The 21,283-nt window shown below is 43.4% G+C and overlaps 1 long non-coding RNA gene across 6 annotated transcripts in view; it reads right to left on the bottom strand.

The window, feature by feature from the left end:
• The window catches only part of LOC135183759 (uncharacterized), a 120,941-nt gene that overhangs the window by 17,250 nt on the left and 82,408 nt on the right, over nucleotides 1-21,283 (bottom strand). For all 6 annotated transcript variants that reach the window (XR_010305708.1, XR_010305709.1, XR_010305710.1 and 3 more), the window contains one exon: nucleotides 1,015-1,068. This is a non-coding gene — a long non-coding RNA (uncharacterized LOC135183759). The remainder of the gene's footprint in view (nucleotides 1-1,014; nucleotides 1,069-21,283) is intronic.

The following is a 21,283-nucleotide window of genomic DNA, read 5'->3' as shown; positions in this document are numbered from 1 at the left end:
TTCTCCTTTGGTTCTCCTGAAACACCTGCAGCTGATCCCTCACAGAATATTTATCACCCTTCTTTCATTCAGGGGAGGGAACCACATGGATTTCTTTCAGTTCCTGTGCTATTCTCTCGACATAACCCACGCTGAGGAGACTGCTTGAAGCTGGCAAGTTTTCCAGGTTTCCAACCTTGCAATTCTAGGTGTGGGAAGTGAGCAGATCTCATTCACATTTTACAAGGGCTGTTCTGTATTAATTATAGTTTCTTAACCAGACTAGGTTTCAAGGAGATAAAGAAAGATGGTTGCCATGTTCTGAGCTGCATTTCCCCCTTGGAGTCTGAATAGAACATAAAAACAATATTCAATTTTCTATGCTCAATGAGACCATACCAATGCCTATGACATCTTATTCCAAAGACAGAAGAAATTAAGTCAACCTGCGCTGTTAGATTTAACCAGAAGTTTCACAGTAGCGTAGCACAAGCTAGTCAAATGTTTTGAGGCTTAAAGTATAAATTACTTTCTTTATTAATGTAGTTTTCTGATGCACAGATTTTCTAGCGTGAGGTGTCCCTGCCTATGCCAGGGGTTTGGAACTAGATGATCTTTGAGGTCCTTTCAAACCTAACCCACTCTATTCTATTCTATTCTATTCTATTCTATTCTATTCTATTCTATTCTATTCTATTCTATTCTATTCTATTCTATTCTATTCTATTCCCAAATACAAAACCACAGAAAAAAATCAACTCTCAAGTATGGATTTTTAAACTTTGCTTCATGCAAAATTTAGGTTTGCTTTGTTTTCACAAAGCAGATGTCAGGTGGGGATGATTTTTCATCCCGTGCAAATGAACAGTGCTAGGTAATGCACTGACCAGGGGCATGAATTTTGCTTCCTTGAAGAGCAGAGACACTTACACCTTGACAGTCTAAATGTAACTCTGAGGGTGCAGCATAAGAAGAGAATAAACTCCTTGCAGAGCAAAGGTATGAACTAATTGAGGAACCGTAGCCATTGCTTACCTTCATCTGGTTTTATTTGTCTGGCGTTGTCTCGAGGGGCTCCTGAGAGCAGTGCTGTAAGCAGAAAGACAAAAGCACTGATGAGCTGTGCTCTCGGGAGAGCTTCACACGGATCAGCAAATACAGAGCTAACCTAGCAGGTACCATTGCGCTAATAGACTGCTGGCAGACTCGGTTTGACCTCCTGCTTTCAGAAGTATTTTAAGTTAAGGCTGTATCTGCTCTCCATTGTTGAGACTGGAAGCTTCAAACAGCCGGCAATATCCCGAACTAATGCTGCTGTGCATTAGCATCTGCAAACGATTTCTTTCACTAAAACACAGAGCTGGGGAGCAGCTTTCCCACCATTAACAAAGCTGAGGAATAAAAGCTCATGTCAAGAAACTGGAAGCAAAACTAGAAGAAACAAAGCTAAGCAGAAGGAAGCAATAGTTTGTGTAAAGACAACGAACACCTCACTCTTCTACAGCACTTTCTCATTACATTTTCCCTGCTTCACAAACAAGATGACTGTGACAGTGGACAGTGCTCTTGCAAGAGTCTGCTGGCACAGCACAGCCAGTCTTCAGTAATTTCTGCATAGCAAATGTTTCCATCAATATTTGCTTGGAAGTTCTGGCCATTCCAATTTTATCCCTATTTGCTTGTGCTCACATCATGTCACCATATCTTAACTCCTTCTTTATTCACCATCTTTGATTATTGCTCTATATCTTAAAAATACTGATGACAACAACTGGGTAGTTATTACATGAACTGAAAGAAGAATCATAGGGCTCTTTGGGTAGGAAGGGACCTCCAAAGGTCATCCAATCCAACCCCCTTGCAGTCAGCAGGGACATCCTCCACTAGATCAGATTGCTCAGAGCCTTTTTTAGCCTCACTTTGAATATCTCTGGGGATGAGGCATCAACTACCTCCTTGGGCAACATGTTGCAGTGTTCCAGCACCCTCATGGTGCAGAACTTGTTCCTCACATCCTATCTCCATCCGCTTTGCTCTCATTTCAAACCATTACCTCTTGTCCTGTCCCTGCAGGCCTTTGTGAACAGTCTCTCTGCAGCTTTCCTGTAGCCCTCTCAGGTACTAGCAGGCTGCTATTAGGTCTGCCCACAGCCTTCTCTTCTCCAGGCTCAACACCCTCAGCTCTCTCAGCCTGTCCTCATAGCAGAGCTGCTCCAGCTGCTGATCATTTGTGTGGCCCTCCTCTGGACCTGCTCCATCCCATTCAGGGACTTGTGGTTTTGTGTGCACCAGATACACTTCACTCTCAAAGCAATGTTTATAGATAATTAGATCATGCTAATGATTATTTATCCAGATACTCCTCTCCATTAGTCACATCTATATTTACCAATATGTTTATACTTTAAAATACAGCTGACATTAAAATTACTGGGGGTGGGGGGTGGGGGGTGGGTGTTGTGCTGAGGATTTTGCCTGGAAGAAAGAAAAACTATTATTTCATCAAAAAAGGCACAGTTACAAAGGGATTAATTTTGGATCAGGACAGATCAGAAGTTAGATGCTTTTCTGTCCCAGCTGAGAGAAGTAATTGGAAAATCATGATTTACACACAAAAAATGTTATTATTTTCTTATGATCTTCTGTTCTTTCATGAAGCCTGAGCATCACTCAGCTACCATCTCAGAGACTAGGGGGCTCCGTGTACACTGGATTAAAGGTCACCTGTTATTACAGAAAGAAAAAATAATTGCAATATTTACATAAATTCCTTCCCCACCGCAGGGGCTAAGCTGCTTTTTACATACTCAGCCTACTAAAAAGGGACAGGACACTCATTAGCTGCACCTAATGGGAAAAAGCAGGGCAGTAAGCTAAGAGCAGAGCAGTAAGCTAAGAGCAGAGCAGTAACCTAAAAGCAGAGCAAAACTCTGGCTTTTTAAACAGAATAAAAAGTAGGAAATGTTGGTGGTTGGAAAACCGTAGATTAAATCTTATTCTATTACAGAGAGTAAAAGTTAACTTGATTGCACTGCTGTAAGAACTTCCTAGGGGAAATTAAAGTTGATAATCTCAAGGTGTTTCCCAGAAGGCAGCCTGCATTTGGTAATGTTCATTATAGCTTGCAGAACACCAGACAGAATTTAAAGTGATGACTCCTAAGGTTTAATCAATATAGACATTCTAAATTGGCCACCGTATAGAGCCCTGATTACGAAACGAAGACACAGTTAAAAGGTGAGCCATGGGTATTCCCCCCCCCCCCCCACCCCGTATAAGCTGGTTAGTTCACAGCTAAGGTGAACAGCAACTGCCAAGCCTCCAAAAATATTTTGGTAGCAGCATCACAGAGCTCCTGGGACTTCAAAGCACTGCCTGGTTTTGGCAAATCATTCTTAAAACCAAGGAGCAAACGTTTGGGGGTTACTTGTTACAAGATTTAAGAGCTGCATATCACTACTATAAATCATTAAGAGGCTAACAGATTTTAAATGTTTTGGGGTTTGGGTCTTTTTTTTCTTGTAAGACCATGAAAAGCATGAACATTTCAATTTTGGGGGAAAAAATTAACCCTCTGCTACCTGTCCAGCTTTTAAAGCAAGAAATAAAATAATACACAGTGGAAATCGATATGGGTATTTGTTATCATCTAGTGATTATCCTCACAGGACCGTCAATAAAGGACTGAAATGATATATTAGCAGTTCAAAGCACAAGCAAATGAATCTTCAGTTCTGAATAAATGAGTCTGCAGCATCTGTGGCATCTTTAGATGAAGGAAGTTGCCAAGTTGCTAATTGCAAAACTAATCCAGAGTAGCAGGTTTTGGTGCCGGTAAGGAAAAGCTGCCTGAGGAGAAATTATTTCAGCTAAAGCCAAAGAGGATATTGACCCTCTCGATTCTTCAGTAGCTTGGACAAAGATCAAGGAGGGGGGGGGTTTAGGACTAAGAGAAGGACCTGGAATTTCTAACAAAATGAGGTTGGAAACAGTTGTGGGATTTTTTTGAGCCAGGGCTGGATTTATGGTGCTTCTCCATCTGGTGCTGGCTAGATGACATCTACTGAGCACAGAAGAGAGTTGATGTCCTCTAATTTTATATTGAGTGTATATGTCTTCCCATTCCTTTGATATACAAGTGCTAATCAAGCTTGAAGGTTCAAACAACTCTATCAGTAAGGGCATATGAGGTGGATAGAAAGGAAATGGAAATTCTGGAGACCATTGAGGAAAATAAACCAATATGCAGAGCCCTTATCTCTTTGAGGAGACCTGACGGGGCCCAGGCTCTGCAAGGTTCATCCCGTTTCAAACAGCAATCACACTTCATCCCTGTCAAACATCTGTTCTCCATGGCCCTGCTCTTTCCCTGCCTCCTCAAGTTGGAGCCGGAAGGTTAATTTTTCATTGGTTTTCAAAACATTAAGAAAGTCTTCCCTGTCTTCTTATGTGCTAGAAATAAATGGGGTTTCTCCCTTCCACTTCTTTCTTTTCCACTCCCAGGTCTGGCAGAGAGCTTCTGCTGTAAGGAATTGGCCTCTCCAAGCCGAGGCTGGCACAGCAGAACTTAAACTGGAGCTGCTCAAGCAATGAAGAAAGAGGCACTACTGATGTCAGGCCTGCACTTCTCAAAAGAGCACAGTTACCTATCTCATCTCTTATGAGTTCGTGGCAGAATTGTGACCTGAAGAAGCCATTAATTAGGTGGTAAATTAACCTGGAAATGTATTTTTCCTTTCACATGTTCCAAACCAACATTTGTGTGGGTGCTTTTCATGTATGTTTAAAGATAAAAGACTGCATTCATTTTTACTAAGTTGCTCCTGTTTTCCATAGAAGGAGTTTTTATTTTTTAACTTTAATACTGGCTTTAAGTGAAAGATCTACTCCAGCAAACTGGAGACATTTAAGATCAGACTCACTGTGACCTTAGTTGGAAGTGCCCCTGCTGACTGCAGGGGTGGTTGGACAAGATGAGCTTTGAGGGTCCCTTCCAACCCAACACAACCTGTGAGTCTTTGAGTCCAGTGAAGAGAATTTGATTACCTCAGCATTGCACAGAAAGAAAGGGGGTGGGGGTGGGGGGGGTGTGTCTAACAGCCTAAAAGAAAATGTTTATTGAGTGTATTCAGATGGGGCTGATGCTAATAAGTTCTTAGACCCAGTCCCATTCCTGTGACTTTGGATCAGAAACTTTAGACTTCCATAACTGAACAGTCTGAGGTTGCTTCAGAAAAGAAAGCATAGAATGTTCTGCCGAATCTTTCTTAGCACAGCTGAAACTGCAGGCCACTTTGTTCCAGAGGAAGTAAAATCTGCTAAGCTCCAGAGTAAGAAAATTACCAGGTGGAGTTGAAGATCAGAAGGCAACAGTAGCTCTTGGAGAGAGGCACAGATTGCTGCTTCGCCAAGAAGAGGCCACTCGGTTTGGCAGCTGGGCTCCTCAGCACCTCTGTGGAGTGCTGACCAACACTTTAACTGCCACTAAAAGCAGACAGGTTAAATTGCCATGAAGTGCTTCAGAATGATCACAATGACATTTTACAAGAAAATATCAAGTCTTTGTTAATTAAAAAACCTCTCCTACCTTTAAGTTATGGTAAAAGTGACAAAAGTACCAGTTAATATCAGCCCTTTGTTAACTCATTTTCCATGCACTGCTTCTGTAGCTCATTGGTAATTGTGACCTGCTCTGACATCTCAATGGAATTTACTGCAGAGCAGGTCACAGTGACGTGGCAGCCTTATTTCTGCCTCCCTGCTTGGCTTCTGCTGCCATCCCATCTACAGTATTACTTAAACATAGCCCCTTAGCACGTTATCATGTTCCATAAAGAGGAGCGTGCAGGCTGAGACATAAACAATGACAGGTTGCTTAAAATATGAATGCAGTGAGTTAAGCACACAGCTCCTGGTGCTGCGCTCAGCCAGCAGCCTACAGACAGCCTACAAAGGCAAACTGGGGCCTAGGCTGCAGCCAGAGGAGTGTGGGCAGTAGGGCAAGAGAGGGCATTCTGCCCCTCACCTCTGATCCTGCCTCCAGTGCCAGTGCCCCCAGCATAAGAAGGACACAGAAATGTTGGACTGAGTCCAGGGGGGGGCACAAAGATGATCCAGGGGCTGGGGCAGCTCTGCTGTGAGCACAGGCCCAGTGAGCTCAGGGTGTGCAGCCTGCAGAGGAGAAGGCTCCAGGGGGACCTTAGAGCTGCCTGCTGGTGCCTGAAGGGATCCTGCAGGAAGGCTGCAGAGGCAGCCTCTCATGAGGCTATCTGGAGAAAGGACAAGGGGGAATGGTTTGAAGCTGAGGCACAGCAGGGTTAGAGTGGAGCTGAGAAAGAAGTTCTTTGGTATGAGGGTGGGAAGAGTCTAGAACAGGCTGCCCAGGGAGGCTGTGGCTGCCTCCTCCGAGGGGGTGTTGAAGGCCAGGTTGGATGAGGCCTGGAGCAGCTGAGTCGAGCTGAGGGGTGTCCCCTGCCCATGGTGGGGAGGTTGGAGCAGATAATCTCTGAGGTGCCTCCCAATCTAAGCCACTCTCTGATTATTTGCACTGAGTTCACACAAAACATTTCCAAATTGCCCCACAGCACTTGGAGCGAATGTAAAAGCAAAGCAGCCAAGGTTCCTCGTCCCCTAGGAGGAAGCCAACCCTCCTGCCATCACAGCTTATAACGCTGAAGGCTGTTCTCAACATAAGGCATTACACAAAGTTACCACCTTTGTCCACTTGGAATGCAAGTTGTCTTGGAAGCACCTTGGAAACAAATCACCACTACCAGGTGATGTGAGAGGCACTGTGAGGACAAAACATGGGAGCAGGTAGGTGGGCAGAGCTCAGAAACTTGTTCTTGGTCACAAGCAGATGACTGAGACTAGAATAAAGACTTCTCAACCACAGCCTCGCAACCAGAGTGCCCTGAAAAACCTTACAGAAGTGAACATTTGAGTAAAGATCTGCTGATTATTTTCTGCATTGTCATCTTGTATGTTAGCAACCCACAAATGCTTTCTGCCTTAAACACTAACATATTAACTACTTCAGAGGCAGGACCACATGGGAGCCTGCCTCTGAGAATAAACAGGACTTCAAGAATGTGGAGAATTGAAATAATTGCTGAGAAAACAGGCTGGTTTACATTGTCTTCTTGAATTTTTAACCCCTTAGGCATGTAGAACAGAAGGCTTAACCAATGCATCCAACACTAAGTTCTAGGGAAAATAAATAGCCTGGATAATTCATCTTCCTGCAGGTAAGGTGGAGGAGATGGGTCAGTGATGCGCACACTGTGCCCAGGTGTATTTCTGACAGAGACGGCAACGTGCCCTGCTAGGCTGCAGAGGTAATTGGAAAGGTTTCAGAAATAGCAGTGGTACAAGCATCTGCAAAATTGGTAAGGTGCAAGGAAAACAAACCCTCCCAATCATATTAAACTCAGCTTCTTCTTGTTGTCCTCAGGGAAAATTGCAACAAAACAAAACACAACAAGCTTTTGATATCAGCACCTAACAACATAGGCTCTATTTACAACCTGCCTGAAGAAAACTATGGTTGTAAAGGGTCAACCCTCTTGGGGGTGGTCTGAACCTGACCCCAGGTCCTCCTGACTCCTCCCTGGGGATGGTCTGACCCTGACCCCAGGTGTAGTGATTATCCCACTCCCCCTTCCTCGCCTAGACCCCCTATAAAAACAGAGAAGCATCCTATTTCTCTCTCTCTTTGTCCTCCCTGCCTGCTAGCACCATCCCTGTTCCTGCTGCTCCTGTTTTGCCACATGGCCACCCTCCCACACGGTGGACAGCCTGTTCCTGAATCTACCTCCATCCATTGCCATCAATCTGGTTGTATATATATGTTGGTACCTTTTTTCCCTTCCCTATACCTCTTTGTAACTCCCCTACCTTAAATACCTTTTATTTATTGTTAAAGCTTTTTTAACTTTGAGATGGAAGCAAGACTGTTCTTTGGGTGTTTTACCCCTTTTCACTCCCAAAGGTGGGGGGGGAGAGGGGAAATCAGCCTATTATTGTGTTATTTCATTTCGTTTTGAGTCTCTGGAAAGCTTAAATCAGACCAATGCAATGGGAAAGTCCTCTGACACCAGCAGGCCTTTCCCATTCCAAAGGCACAAGGAAGAAACAGTAGGCAGGAGGGAATTCTTACACCAAAAATTGGATTTTACATAAGGAAATACAAACCCCCAAACTTTTGCCTTTCTTACAATTGCCTTTTTCTCACCTGAGCTGATGTAAGTTAGCTGCATTTCATGGAACTTCACTGGTGTAAGATGGATGAGAGTGATCAAAGTGAGCTGGCATCCAATCAGAAACAGTGAAGGCATTTACACATCCACCATTGCGAGGGAAAAAGGTATCTGTACACACAAAACATCCACATAGGTGCAGTGCTGCTTTTTGCACCCATTTAACAGAGCTCATAAATGGCATTAAGAGATTCACAGACCATACTGCTACAGTGGAGAGAGTGAGGAATTGATTCAACTATTAGAAAATTCTCTAGCTATTGGATTATTTAAATGCATCTCTCTGCAAGTCTGGAATCCCAGGCACAAAATGGTCACTAGGAGTGATTTGCCTGAATTCAAGTCCACAGAAAAAGCTCTTGGCCAGACTAAAAAGAACACATTTTAACACAACTTTTCAGGGGTACCAGCATGCAAAGAAACTCAACCCAAAAACCCATGTACTTGCTGTTTAAAAGACGAGGAAGAGAAGGCAAAACCAGAAAGGGTCAGATGGTGAGAGATGAAGAGAGGACATCCCCAGCAGCATACGCTAAGGCCTGCACTCCTTAATACGTTCACAAATGGCAGTATGGGCAGCACTCGACTCTTTAGTGCTTCCTGCACATGAGAACTAAGGCACAACACAAAGTCAGGAGGGTGTCCTTCCTACAGAAAGTCCCTCTGGGTTCAACCAAAGGTCAGTCCATCATTTGGAGAAGACTTCCAGGGTCATTTGGGGAAGGTGCCAATGACATCAGCTCTGAATGCCCAGAGTAGTTACTACTGGAGAGGGGGCACAGGGTCAGAGTGGCCTTTGATGTACTTCAGCACAGCTGTGGTAGAAATATGAGCAACAAACATTATAACAAAAAGTTTAAGAGGTGTTTAAAAAGGTTAAAGGTGTTTTAAAGGAAACTGGATGAGGCACTTAGTGCCATGGTTTAGTTAATTAGAAGGGTTAGGTGATAGGTTGGACTCAATGATCTTAGAGGTCTCTTCAAACCTGGTTAATTCTGTGAAACTGAGAGATGAGATTTAGCTACATACATGAAGGAACTCAGGGAGCATTTGCAGGCCCTTGGACCAGCTACCAGGCACAGTTTGTTTCCATTCAGCCAAATTCTTCTGTCCCCAGAGCTGTGTAGTCCCATGCCAACATCCCAGGAAGAGGTAGTTCCTGGCCTGTGCTAATCCTCAAGCTGTGCTCAGGCACCATGGAAAGGATGCTGGTGAAGTCATCCTGAGCTGCAAAGGCTGCAGTGAACAGCTTAGCAGCAAGACCGAGTGCTCAGGCTGGTGCAGACACAGCCATCCCCACAATCCCCGAGTGTCAAAGGCACAGAGCTTTTATTGACACCAACCTTTCCTTTTGCCCTACACTTTGGATCCAGTGTGGACCTTCACCATTAGAGAGCTTTACATGTGAAGGTGAGATTTCAAATGCTCGTTACCCAGGCTAGAACCTACCTAAGAGGAACCCAACCCACCTCATTCTGCTGCAGTGAGCATAAGCCAGGGCTTGCTAATTATTGTGACTGACAGATTGTAATTCAATAACTGCCTTTCCACATAAAATCAACCCTCCACTATACAAAACCATCAGTGGGACTAACAAATGGTTTCAAACTGTAAAAAGCTTCATTGCTGATCTAATTATGCTCTGCTTCTCACAGCTCTGGGAAGTGCAGGATAATCAGAGCACAGCAGGCACCAGCTCCGAATCCTCCCTTCCTCACAGCCAGCCCCTGCATGCTCTGATGGACAGAGAGAGGCCTCTGAGCAGCAGTGGTACTTCAGCACAGCAGCCTTTCCTGAGAGGGGCCACGTTTTTGGGTAATGCTGTCTCCTTTTTGCCCTTTGAGTAGAATAAACCAAAGCAGCTGTTAGGTGCAGCCCAGTGAGGCAGTGGAAGGTAAGAAGTCCAGAAGCTGGAAACTAATGAAGAACTGGGGATGGAGCTGGATGTGCCAGGTGTGTGCTGTGGCAGACAGAAAAGAATGAAGCCAGTTATATGGAGGCCATAGAAAGAAGTTAATCAGGCCAGAAAAAAGAGAGGCAGAAGACAGAGAAAGGGAGTCAGTCAGACAGAGCACATGTGACAAGCCCTAGAAAGAGCTAGACAGAAGGAGGGGCACATAGATCACAGGGGATGAAATGAGAGAAATGAGAAATTGCCTCTGGGCTAGAGGAAAGAAGTTTACAGGGTCAAGAGACAATGAAGGAAGGAAGGAAGGAAAAGTGAATGAGTAGAACAGAAGTTAGGCGTTTCCAGATGAAGAAAGGCCAGAAAAAGAGCAGAGCAACTGAGAAATGGAGGGAAGAACATGAAGAGAATATAAAATGGCCCAAAACACAGCCACTGGAGGAAGCAAGTGCTCTATTACTTATTCAGGCTTCTATATTTTATGTATTCTTTCTGCTAAGTATCTCATAGCTCCACAGATTTTCTTTAGAGGAAGGAAGTGATGGGCTGGCAGCATGTTGTTGCTAGGGAACTTACCATAGCTCTTTTCCCTTCTTGTACCTCTGGACATACATTCACTGAAATTACCTGAGAGACTAGCTGTCACATTTTCAGAAATGCCAATATCTGGCTGGGAACAAGGAGGAAAATTTGTTATTTTTGTTATAAAAAACAAAAGTCAGAAAATTCCAAGACAAGCACACGCATGTAGGGAAGAGATTGGTGTCATTTGCCAGCAGCTACAGCAGCCTGCAAAAACCCAGCTCCTACAGATCACCAAACACTTCTTGCTGTTGGAAGGGCATCTTAAAGAGAGGAGCGGTGATTGCTCCTGCATGAGAAAACAGCCCATGCAGGGCAAGACTGCCCAGGGAAACAAATGAAGCTGTCTAGAGGGAAATGAGTACAGGGCACCCACTAGAAAGAGTCACCTAAACTTACTCTCATATTGCTCTAGAAGTCTGTTGGAATTTTTAAGGTTTAAAAAGGAAGCCTTTAACCATTTCAGTCATCCCCTTTACCTTTCTATCACACCACTTGGCAGAAGAGATGACTGTGTGGGAGCAAAGGCAACATATCAGGTCATGCATTCCAACCCCATGGACCATTTGTATGAAAACAGTAGTTGGGAACTGTTACTAGCTTGGCCTGCTCTAATTGCCTGCCAGCATGCATTGATGTTAATTTTTTTAACTCATTTTGATGACTATTTCTACCTGTCCAGTTTCAGAGTGCCCACAGCATGCCTGCCAGGTTGCTTTCTCATCCAGTAACACGTCCTGGGGTTTTATTGGATTTATTTTTTCCTTCAGCAAGTATTAGCTCTTAGTGCTTAATTCAGAAACTTCTTGTTTCTGTGCTGGGAATAAACCCACAGAATTGGTTCTCCAATTAGCAAACATTTTCAGCTGCAAAACTATCAAATCAATACCATATCCTCAGCAATCATTTTCCTCACAAAAGTTTGGGGTTGGTTTTTTTTCCTCTCCAAGAGCTCTCAATGACCATTTCTTGGCTAATTAACTGCCTGTCGGCCTTGGCCAAGTGGCAGAGCTTAATTCCAATGGGAAAGACTTGAGAAAGCCAAAGAAGTTCTCCAAAAGCAAATATCAACATTTCTGTGCTGACTTTCATCTTAGGAAAGATTTAATGCATGTAAAATTCAACGACTAAGAAACTTAGTAAGACATTAAGACATTGGTCTGGTGGTCTTGGGCTCTTTCATACAGTTTCTTTCCACATTGTCTCCCCTGAACCACCTCTAATAAAGACGATAAACAGCAGCAATTCTATTAATATAAAATTACTGTGCTCATAAAAACACTCTGAAGTCAGATCTGTCCCAGCAGACATTCTTACAGTCTTTGACAGAGCTTTCATTTGTTCCATCAGTTAGAATGCATCTCGGCTTACTCTTCTCGCTAGTTAATAGTCCTGATGTGCTACCTGCTTGTTATTTTCATCCTTTAAGCAGCACAATGTAGCAAGAAAAGTGGTTAAGCCTTTTGGTTTCATTAATTGGCACTGATGTCACCTTTGTCAGTGTGCAGGTGGGTTTGATTGAAGCAAGGCTGCTAACCCTGCACTTTCATACCGACTCTGCGCTGCTTCAGGATAGATTGCACCAGCTCACGGAAGGGAAATCCATTAAGGATTACTGGATGCATGGATATGCATAGGAAACTAACTCGGGGATTAGCAACCCAGCCGCAGCCTGGGAGAGTAGGAGAGGCAATGGACACAAGCAGATTGCTCTCTGTCTGCTGATAGCATATCAAAGAACTGGCTTAACAGATTGTGCTGTCTGGCCAAGAAATTCCTGAGGCTTTTCAGATCACTTAGTGCACTGCTCTGTGTTTTCAGCAGTGATCTCCTCTACAGTGAGGAGCTACCCTCGGAAGCAAGCCTCAAGGCTAAAATAACCCAGGAACTCTGCTTCTGTCACTGGATTCAGCAACTTCTGCACTGCACTTCCTCGGCCTTAGCCAACCAGTAAGGACAGCCTGGGCCAGATTTACAGTGACATTTAAGCACCCAGCCTGCTGATGGATGATATTTTCAGGAGTGAATTACAAGGATAATGCTCTTAATTCTCAATAAACTCACTGGTCTAAACATGGGTTTCCTGATGATCCTGTCAACATTTATCTGCATCTTTACATGCCTAAACATCTTTGTAGATCTAATCTTTCATTTATACTTTACCAGAGGCAGAAAATTCATCCCTCTGCAATTCATCTGTGTTATCTAAAGGATGCAGAGAGACGTCCAGCACGATCTGAGAAAAACACATAGTGAGAAGCAGAGGATTCAACAAAGTTTGCTCTTCTCTAGCTAGTTGCCCATCTCGTTTAGGCACATGATTATCTCTGGGCTAAAACGTGTTTTGTAGCTCAGGCATCTTTCGTTTCTGCTGTCGTTGCTTCCTCGGGAATACACCAACAGCCAGGAAAACACATACGTGGGAAGCACGGGAATAAAATGTCATAACTAAACACAAACATTATGGACTAACTCAAAAGATGTAGCTGTAACATTCCTGGCACTTCTTCCAAGTGTCCTTCCCCAAACCACAGAGAACACAGCAGTCATGCTGTGTTAACTGAACTGCAAACTGAACAGCTTGTGGGGATGGAAACCAAGGAGAAGCACAGCAGAAAGACTTTATACAAGCTAATTTTCTGTTGTTATAAAAATACACTGATTTACCTTCTTGGAAACGGAACAGGAATGCCTGTTGCAAGCTGCTTACAGCTGTAAGAATCTCTAACTACACATATTATTTGGGGATGGATTTAACTGTTTGCACTTCATTAGTCAGCTAAGTTCCTGTATTTGTTGACAGTCACCACTCAACACATCAGGTAACTGCAGCCCATCATCATAATCATTATTACTATTCTAGCACAGGAGAAGTAATTCTACCTGCTTTCACTCTAAGGGCACCTGAGGGGACTTCTTGAAGTTCTGTAAGCATATTTCAGCTAAACAACAGCATTTTGAAGGGCTAGAAGCTGCAGAACCATAATCAGCACTTTCTTAGATGTCTGAACTGGGCACAGAGTGGGGGGGGGAGGTGCAGGTGCTTTTTTTTTTTCAGGAAGATGATTAATGAATTGTTGACAGAAATAAAGTAGCAGACATCTTGGAGATATTGTTATGGATCACACATCACTTGAAGCAGTGAGTCTGCCTCCGTAAAACATTTTATTTGTGATATTGTGCAAATCGATTGTAATTTGCTACTGGCTTCTTTTCAAATACATTTCTTCATTGCTGCCATGGTAAATAATAAATCACACTAACTATTACTTCAAAATTGAGTGTTCCAACTTAGTTATGAATGGAGAAAGTGGAGATGCTTCAGGATATAAAATCTTCCAGCACTTCACAGAAAAATAGCTTCTTAAGGGTAACCACATCAAAAATCATTAGAGGAAGACTACACTGCAGTCTCTTGCATGCTTTGGCGTCTGAAGGCAGCCTAACAAACCACTGACAAGGTTATGCTAAATCAAATATTTTGTTCTCCTGCCCTTCACCAAAACAGAGAGCACAAAGATGCAAAGAGTAGCTCCAGCAGTGCTGCATTAATCCCCTTACCCAAGTGGCAGTAGCAAGCCCATCCCTTTGTTGCTGGATTTGTCTTCAGACACAAATCAGAACTGCTCCTGAAGAACCAGTGTTTGCTTCCTTCAGCTTACCAGTTCGTGCTTTGGAAAATAAAGCAGTATGGATGAGTCATGCTTTTAACACATGAAATAAACCCAAATGAATAAAGACAATTCTACAGAGTGATGAGATTTGGGTGGGTCAACTACATCTCTGAAATGTAATGATAATCGGCATTAATCTGATCTGTCCATTTCTGTTTGCTTGCCTGCTTTTACTCAATGAGATGTCTGGACTCAACAGACTCAGACCCTGAGAACATTTATATGGATGGTAAGAGCAAATACACAATATTCTTGAAGATCTAGGTTTGGGGGGTTCTGCTATTCATCCTTATTTTTTAAATGAGGGGTTGGTTGGTTTGTTTTGATTACTTCCAAGCATCACAAAGTTCTCAATAGGCAACGACCACCTAGAAGAAAACCAAAACTCTTTTAACCATTGCTGTCAGACTGCTCTCTAGTGATGTTATTAACAAGCTGTATTCAGCCCTATTGATTCAAGATCTCAGAATAATTGTGCTCAGTGCAAGCTTTATTACAGTACCTTCCAAATGGTGATGAACCCCAGGATTTCTCAACACTGTTAAGGCACAATCACTTGGAGCTGGAGGACCTCCAGCAGAACACTTTGCAGACAAAGACTCCTAAAGCTCTACTTCTAAAGGCCTAAACTTTGCAGTGGGCAAGTTTAGCTAAACATCTGCTTTAGAACAGAGTTTCGGGAGTGCTGCCGGACTCCTCCTTTCTGCACGTTGAGACCACCTGCTTGAAGTCATTGTGCAATTAGACATTAAAAAGAAGTCTCTCTAAAAAATAAGGAATAATGTAAGTCACACTACATGGCTGCTCATCACTTTCAGTTTTTAACCAACAGGAACATGCCTCTAATTTTCTTCTGTTATTCACTTTTACCTTTTCCCCATAAATATGCATCTTGGTAATGAGAACTTCCTATTAAAGCTTCATATTCAGTTTAGAAACGTTCAAGAAACAAATATGGAAACAGCAGCTGGGGAGAAAGAAAACAACCTGCAGGTCCATTTTGTAATCACTAGTCTGTGATCTCTCGTGCTCCTGACATACATTAGGAAGATCCCTTGGAGGATTCTGTCTCCATTCATTATATCCTGAAAGAGTCTGGTTTCATTGACCTTGCTCCGAGTACAGCGCCTTACATCCCACTGATTCAAGGAGTTTTACAGAATGAGTAGTAAGGAAGGGGTGAAATTAGCCCAGAGAGCCATAATATATAATATGTTCTTTGCTCAACACTAATTAGTTTATTTGATTTTTCATCTGGCAGGTCTTGTCTCCAAGGTGCAGAGAATGATTTTGTTTTCACATGCCGTAACAGCAGACACTTAAGTTCTTTAGTTTCATATGCTCTTCTGGGGGTGCCAATTTTGTTTGAAATAAAATCATACTTCAGCAAGTAAAAGTGAATTTTTGCCTGACTTATAAGAAATATGTGTTTTTTACTGGGGACTTGGGTGAAACAGGTTATGAATTAGACTTTTTGATAACTGAAGATGAATATTAGCCTACTTTCAATCAAAAAAACTTTGGCACTTGAATACTGAATACTTGAATAGGGAGGCTCATTGACATAGCCTCCAAGACAATACACCAAAATAGATACAGCTGCTAAAGTGGAAGTTGCTTTCAGCCAATGAATTTGCTGCTTGTCAGATTTGTATGCCTGCCTGAACACAAGAGTAATAAAATAACATTAGAGATTTCAGAACCAGGGCAGCCTTTCTTCAGATAAGGTTATAAGCAAATATGGTTCAGAATGAGTGTCTGCTGAAATAATATAACTCATTCCCTACTTGTTCTCAGGAGTTTAACTGTTTGCTGCAACATTTAACGTGCGTGGAAAAGCAGCCTGGGATCATACACGAAGAGCTTTGCACCTTGGGCAAATATCGCAGTCATAGAATGATAGGATCTCAAATGCACAGTGCTAAGACCACAGGGGCCATATTCAGGTTGCTTAGCTTAAGTCTACACAGACTTAACCCGTTGTTCTCAGCCTTCCCTTTCAGCTAGGTTTCTTTCACATCTTAAAGGCAGCCAGCAGCAAACAAAATTAAGCAAAATGCAATTATCCAGTCACCATGAGACCCAAAGGTTACATCTCAAGGTAAACAGCATAGGACACTGGGGCCAGACTATCAGGCAAATAAGAACCGACAGATCAATACTGCTTTTTTACAGCCCAAACCTGACCATTTCCAATGCAAAGCAGGGAAATTTTCCAAAATCACTTCACTGTGTTCCAGGTTGTAAATAATTAAAGTGAGATTAAATAGCAGGTTAGCATTTGTAAAGATTTTCAGTTGCAAAAGCCTCAGGAGAGTTAATGTTGACCCCACTCTGTAATGCTAACATCCCTTGTCTGGAGGAAAGATTCCTAAGGGAGCCTTTGGGGGATACTCTTTTTGACAACCCTTTAGTAGGCAAGTGAAGAGTCTGGTGACTCAGAAACGGCAGCACGCTGCTCCCAAACTTTAGATCCAGTCCTCTAGGAGCAGTGTCGCCACACAGGTGCTAAAAGCAGTGAAGTGGAGAGGGGTGGGTAGCAGCGATGAACCGCTCCCATTCACAGCAGGCACAAAGAGGGACTGTGCGCCTGAAAAAATGGGGCAATGTCTAGCACCGGGTCTGATGACAGGTCTCTAGCTGCAGATGCAAACTGTGATGAGTAATTAAAACGGGGGGATAAAAGTGCTCTTTGGTTAGTGGGGTAAGTTTAGCTTTCTTCTTTTTCGAGAAGCAAGAATTCAGAGGATTTCAAAAGAGATGTGTTGGCAGCAGAGATTAAATTAAAATAAGCAGCAGGGCCATAACAGAATTAAAAATCTGTTCTCCAGAGCTACTGAAGATATTTATTCCATTACCATTTCATCCTTCTGAGGAAGTCTTTTAGCTTACTCTCAAAGGGCCGAGCTTGTGACCAATATATTCAAGGCAAGGACCAGAACTGCCCTAAAGAGTATTTAAGTCGTGGGATAATTTTTTTCTGAAGAACACAAGTAAACAGGCAAAGTGGAACACACACGTTCTGGGAATAATTATTGCCTCCAGTATATTAAGTTATTCAGCATGAGGCTATTCAGCAGTAATTATACCACCCCTGGGCAAGGATGATTTAGAGCTGCATACTGGTGAAAGCTGCATAATTAAGAGAATGGGATCTGGCTCCTGTTTAACACACCTTTCCAAATGTGCCTTTGGTCCAGTTGGCAACAGACACAATGGGCTGGATTCAATGGGAAGGGGAGCAATGTGTCTTGTATTACATTGTCTGGAACACTGCAGCATTTAGCACTCTACAGTCAGAAGGTCAAACTGTTCTCATTTAACTCTGTGTGAGCCAACCAGCTTGAAGAGAATTGCATGTGTCTAATTAAGAGCTGCGTGCGCTCTGCTGGGACACCCCTGACATTAACAATGCATTGTACAATGCACGTTTTGTTCTGTTTGCTTTGAAATTAGGCAGAGTAAAGCCATGGACAGCTTTTAAAATCAGCTGTAATGCCTCACTTACCTCAACAGGGAAAAGGAGAAAAAGAGCTGTTTAACAGAATGAAGAATCATTTTGGTGTTGCAGATTACTTCCCGCCCCTGAAATGTGCAAGGGTTTTGCGCCATTGGGCACTGCCCCCCACCCTGTTCTATGCAGTACTCAGAGGAACCGGGAATAAAAGAACTTCTGGAGTAGGCAAGGTCACACAATCATCAAGACTCCTTTCTTCTCCTTTCCATCTATATTTGTGATCCATTGTTTCAAATGGAAAACAAGAACACAAATAGATATTAATCTATTCCATAAGACATAGAAAGGGGCACAATATAAGCAACCAAGCGAGTCACATCTGAGCTGCTGAGATGACGTTCGCCTCAGAATCCGTGCCCACTGGTGCTCAGCAATGGGGCTTCTCCTCCAGCCCTCTCCCCTGTCCACTATGTGAGCACCGTGTAAGAACGTGGGCTTTGAAAGGCACCTAACACAAGGCAACAGCCTACAGCATCTTGTTTGGGCATTTTTGCTGCGGCAGGAATTCTCTGCTGCAGCCTTACAGCCGCACATGGAAGATCGTCAGTAAACATCTGAGAGAGATAGCAAAGTCTGGAACGCCTCCAGCACCCGAGCCTGGCTTCCTGCCTCCCTTATTTGGCTTGCTCTCTGACAGATCCCATGATTTGCTTTACAAGCAGGAGCAGTGGCAGTTTGGAAGCAGCCTCCAGGGGAGGTCACAGGGGGATTGGCCTGGCTCCTCAATATCATTTGTCTTGCCTGAAATTAATTTTGAAGAAGCCGTTCAGCATTGTTTAAGAGTGAGATTCTGTATTCACAGGAGCCATTCCCTTCCCTGCTTAGTGTAAGGTAACAGAATAGAGCATTCAAATGCCAGGATTTATGGTGCTCTGGGGAAACATGTTCTAAGCAATCTGGGTTTTTTAGCATTTCTCAGTTACCCTGCTTGAGACAGACATCATAAATAGAGAAAAGCTATGGCACGGTGAGGAAAATAAATCTGGATTTCAGGAACTTAAAAAAAATATGCAACAAATCTTCACATTTCTTGGTCCTTTGTCTGGAAAGGAAAAGCAATAAAAGGTTGATTTAACTTTTTTTTTACATTCTTTTGCTGCTTCCTTCTCCAAACTTACTAAATCCTCTGTAAGAAGGACTGGGCATTACTATTATTTTTGCATCTCCTGCTCTTTCACAGCAATGTCTTTTGTTTGGAAACAGACTGGGAATATATTGCCTGAACTGCTTCACAAAGTCATTCGCTGCAGTGAAATTCTGCAAGGTTAAGCTCAGTTCTCAGATGACCCATAAAGTCTGTAGCCCTCCGGACATCATCTCCTATCTCACAGCAAACAAGACCCACTCTGAGTTAAGCTGGGATTTTAACCATCTCTTACTGTTACTTTACGTCACTGTTGCCAAGTATTCATGTCCAAGTCATGACTGCTAACTACTGGGAGCCTGGACCAAGTAGAAATTCTTCCATTCCTGAGCCGCTTTCCCAAATAACTGTTTGTACACATTTTCATTCACAACAGAATCGAGAGCTTCAGAAGTGGTATGAAAGGAAACAAACTACAGAGGAAGATGATCAGAGAAGATGCTCAAAGAGCTGCAGCAGCTCTGCTATGAGGACAGGCTGAGAGAGTTGGGGCTCTGCAGTGTGAAGAAGGCTTCCAGGAGACCTTGGAGTAACCTTCCAAGTATCTGAAGGGGGCTACAGGAGGTCTGGGGAGAGACTATTGTCGAGGTCTTGTAATGACAGGATGAGGAGGAATGGGTTTAGACTGGCAGAGGGGAGACAAACTGGATGGTAGGAAGAAGTTCTTTCCGGTGAGGGAGGTGAGACACTGGCACAGGTTGCCCAGGGAGGCTGTGGAGCACAGAAGCACAGAATGTGATCAAAGATCAAATTTGGTGATTCTGTGATGCACAACCTCCCTGAAGGTGTTCAGGACCAGGCTGGATGAGGCCTTGAGCAATCTCCTCTAGAGGGAGGTGTCCCTGCCTATGGTTGAAACTAGATGATCTTTGAGGTCTCTTCCAACCTAAACCATTCTATGATTTTATGAAAAGAACAGTGTTTTGTCTGCATTATGGGATGCTAGAAAAGCTCCCAGACCCCAAAAGATGCTCCAATCACATCCCAGTTTCACATCACAGTAAGACCAAGCCCTTCATAATATCCCAGTCTCCTGGACCCCTCCCATCTCACATTCCTCTTCCTGTATGAATGATACTAAGCGGAAAGGCTCTTAAGAAGTCAGAGTGCACAGTGGCTGCAAATCCCCTAAACTAGGCCAGCAACACACTAGGGATGGAGAATGTTGCAGACTATGCCTGCCCTTTGGTTTGAACACAACACTTAGAATCATAGAATCAAGCAGGTTGGAAGAGACCTCCAAGCTCATCCAAGCCAACCTAGCACCGAGCCCTCGCCAATCAACCAGACCACGGCACTAAGTGCCCCAGCCAGGCTTTGCTTGAACACCTCCAGGGACGGCGACTCCACCACCTCCCTGGGCAGCCCATTCCAATGCCAATCACTCTCAAATTCACTTAAACCAGGATGATCAACATTCAGATGGCAGGGACTTGCCCAAGACTGCAGGCAGCCCAGAAACGGGAACTCATTCTGTCCAATTCTGATATTTGAACCAGAAAGGATCTCATGGCATAGAAGTGTCCAAAGAGCCATGCACCAAACCAGATAGACATGGATGACACAGACCATGAAAGCAGTCTTTGGTGTAAGACATGGTAGACGAGGACTGTGCTTGATTTGATCTCTCTCTGCCACTCATGGATATGCTCAGAACAAATAGAAAAGCATCATACACTGACTTAAAAAGTCAGAAGTCACTTGAGGACAGTAGCTCTGTGCAGTGAACAGAATAGCAGAGTCACTTTCAGCACTCATTGACTTTCACTGATGAGACAAAAATCAAGCTCACATTTTTAGCCAGCTGAAAACAAACTTGTAGAAGATGTTGCAGAAGCTTCCAGAATCCAAATGCCTTATTGCAAACACAGGTCAGCCTCTGTGCTGAGATGACGAGCTACATGTAGAGTGTTCATGATTTACTAGGCACAGGAGAGTTTCAGCATCAGTTCACATGCCCAATCTCTACATCATGATAACACTCTGGCATTTTTTCTAAGTCTGCACATGCTTTTCAACAAGCATCTGTTAATTTGATAAGCTGCAGGACAGGAAAATATCAACAAAATAAAGGGCAGCTGCTGATGGTATTCGGGACAATGACAAGGCTGAGATAAAGAAGCCAAAGTCCTTTCAGCACGTGTCAGCAGTGGTTTTCCTGCTGTAATACACACTTTGATCTGGCTCTTCTCTCATTCTCATTTTTAGCTCAGAGGCTAATGA

This window comes from Pogoniulus pusillus, chromosome 19 (genome assembly GCF_015220805.1).
Source record: "Pogoniulus pusillus isolate bPogPus1 chromosome 19, bPogPus1.pri, whole genome shotgun sequence".
Lineage (NCBI taxonomy): Eukaryota > Metazoa > Chordata > Aves > Piciformes > Lybiidae > Pogoniulus > Pogoniulus pusillus.
This window is presented reverse-complemented; position numbering and strand designations above follow the sequence as displayed.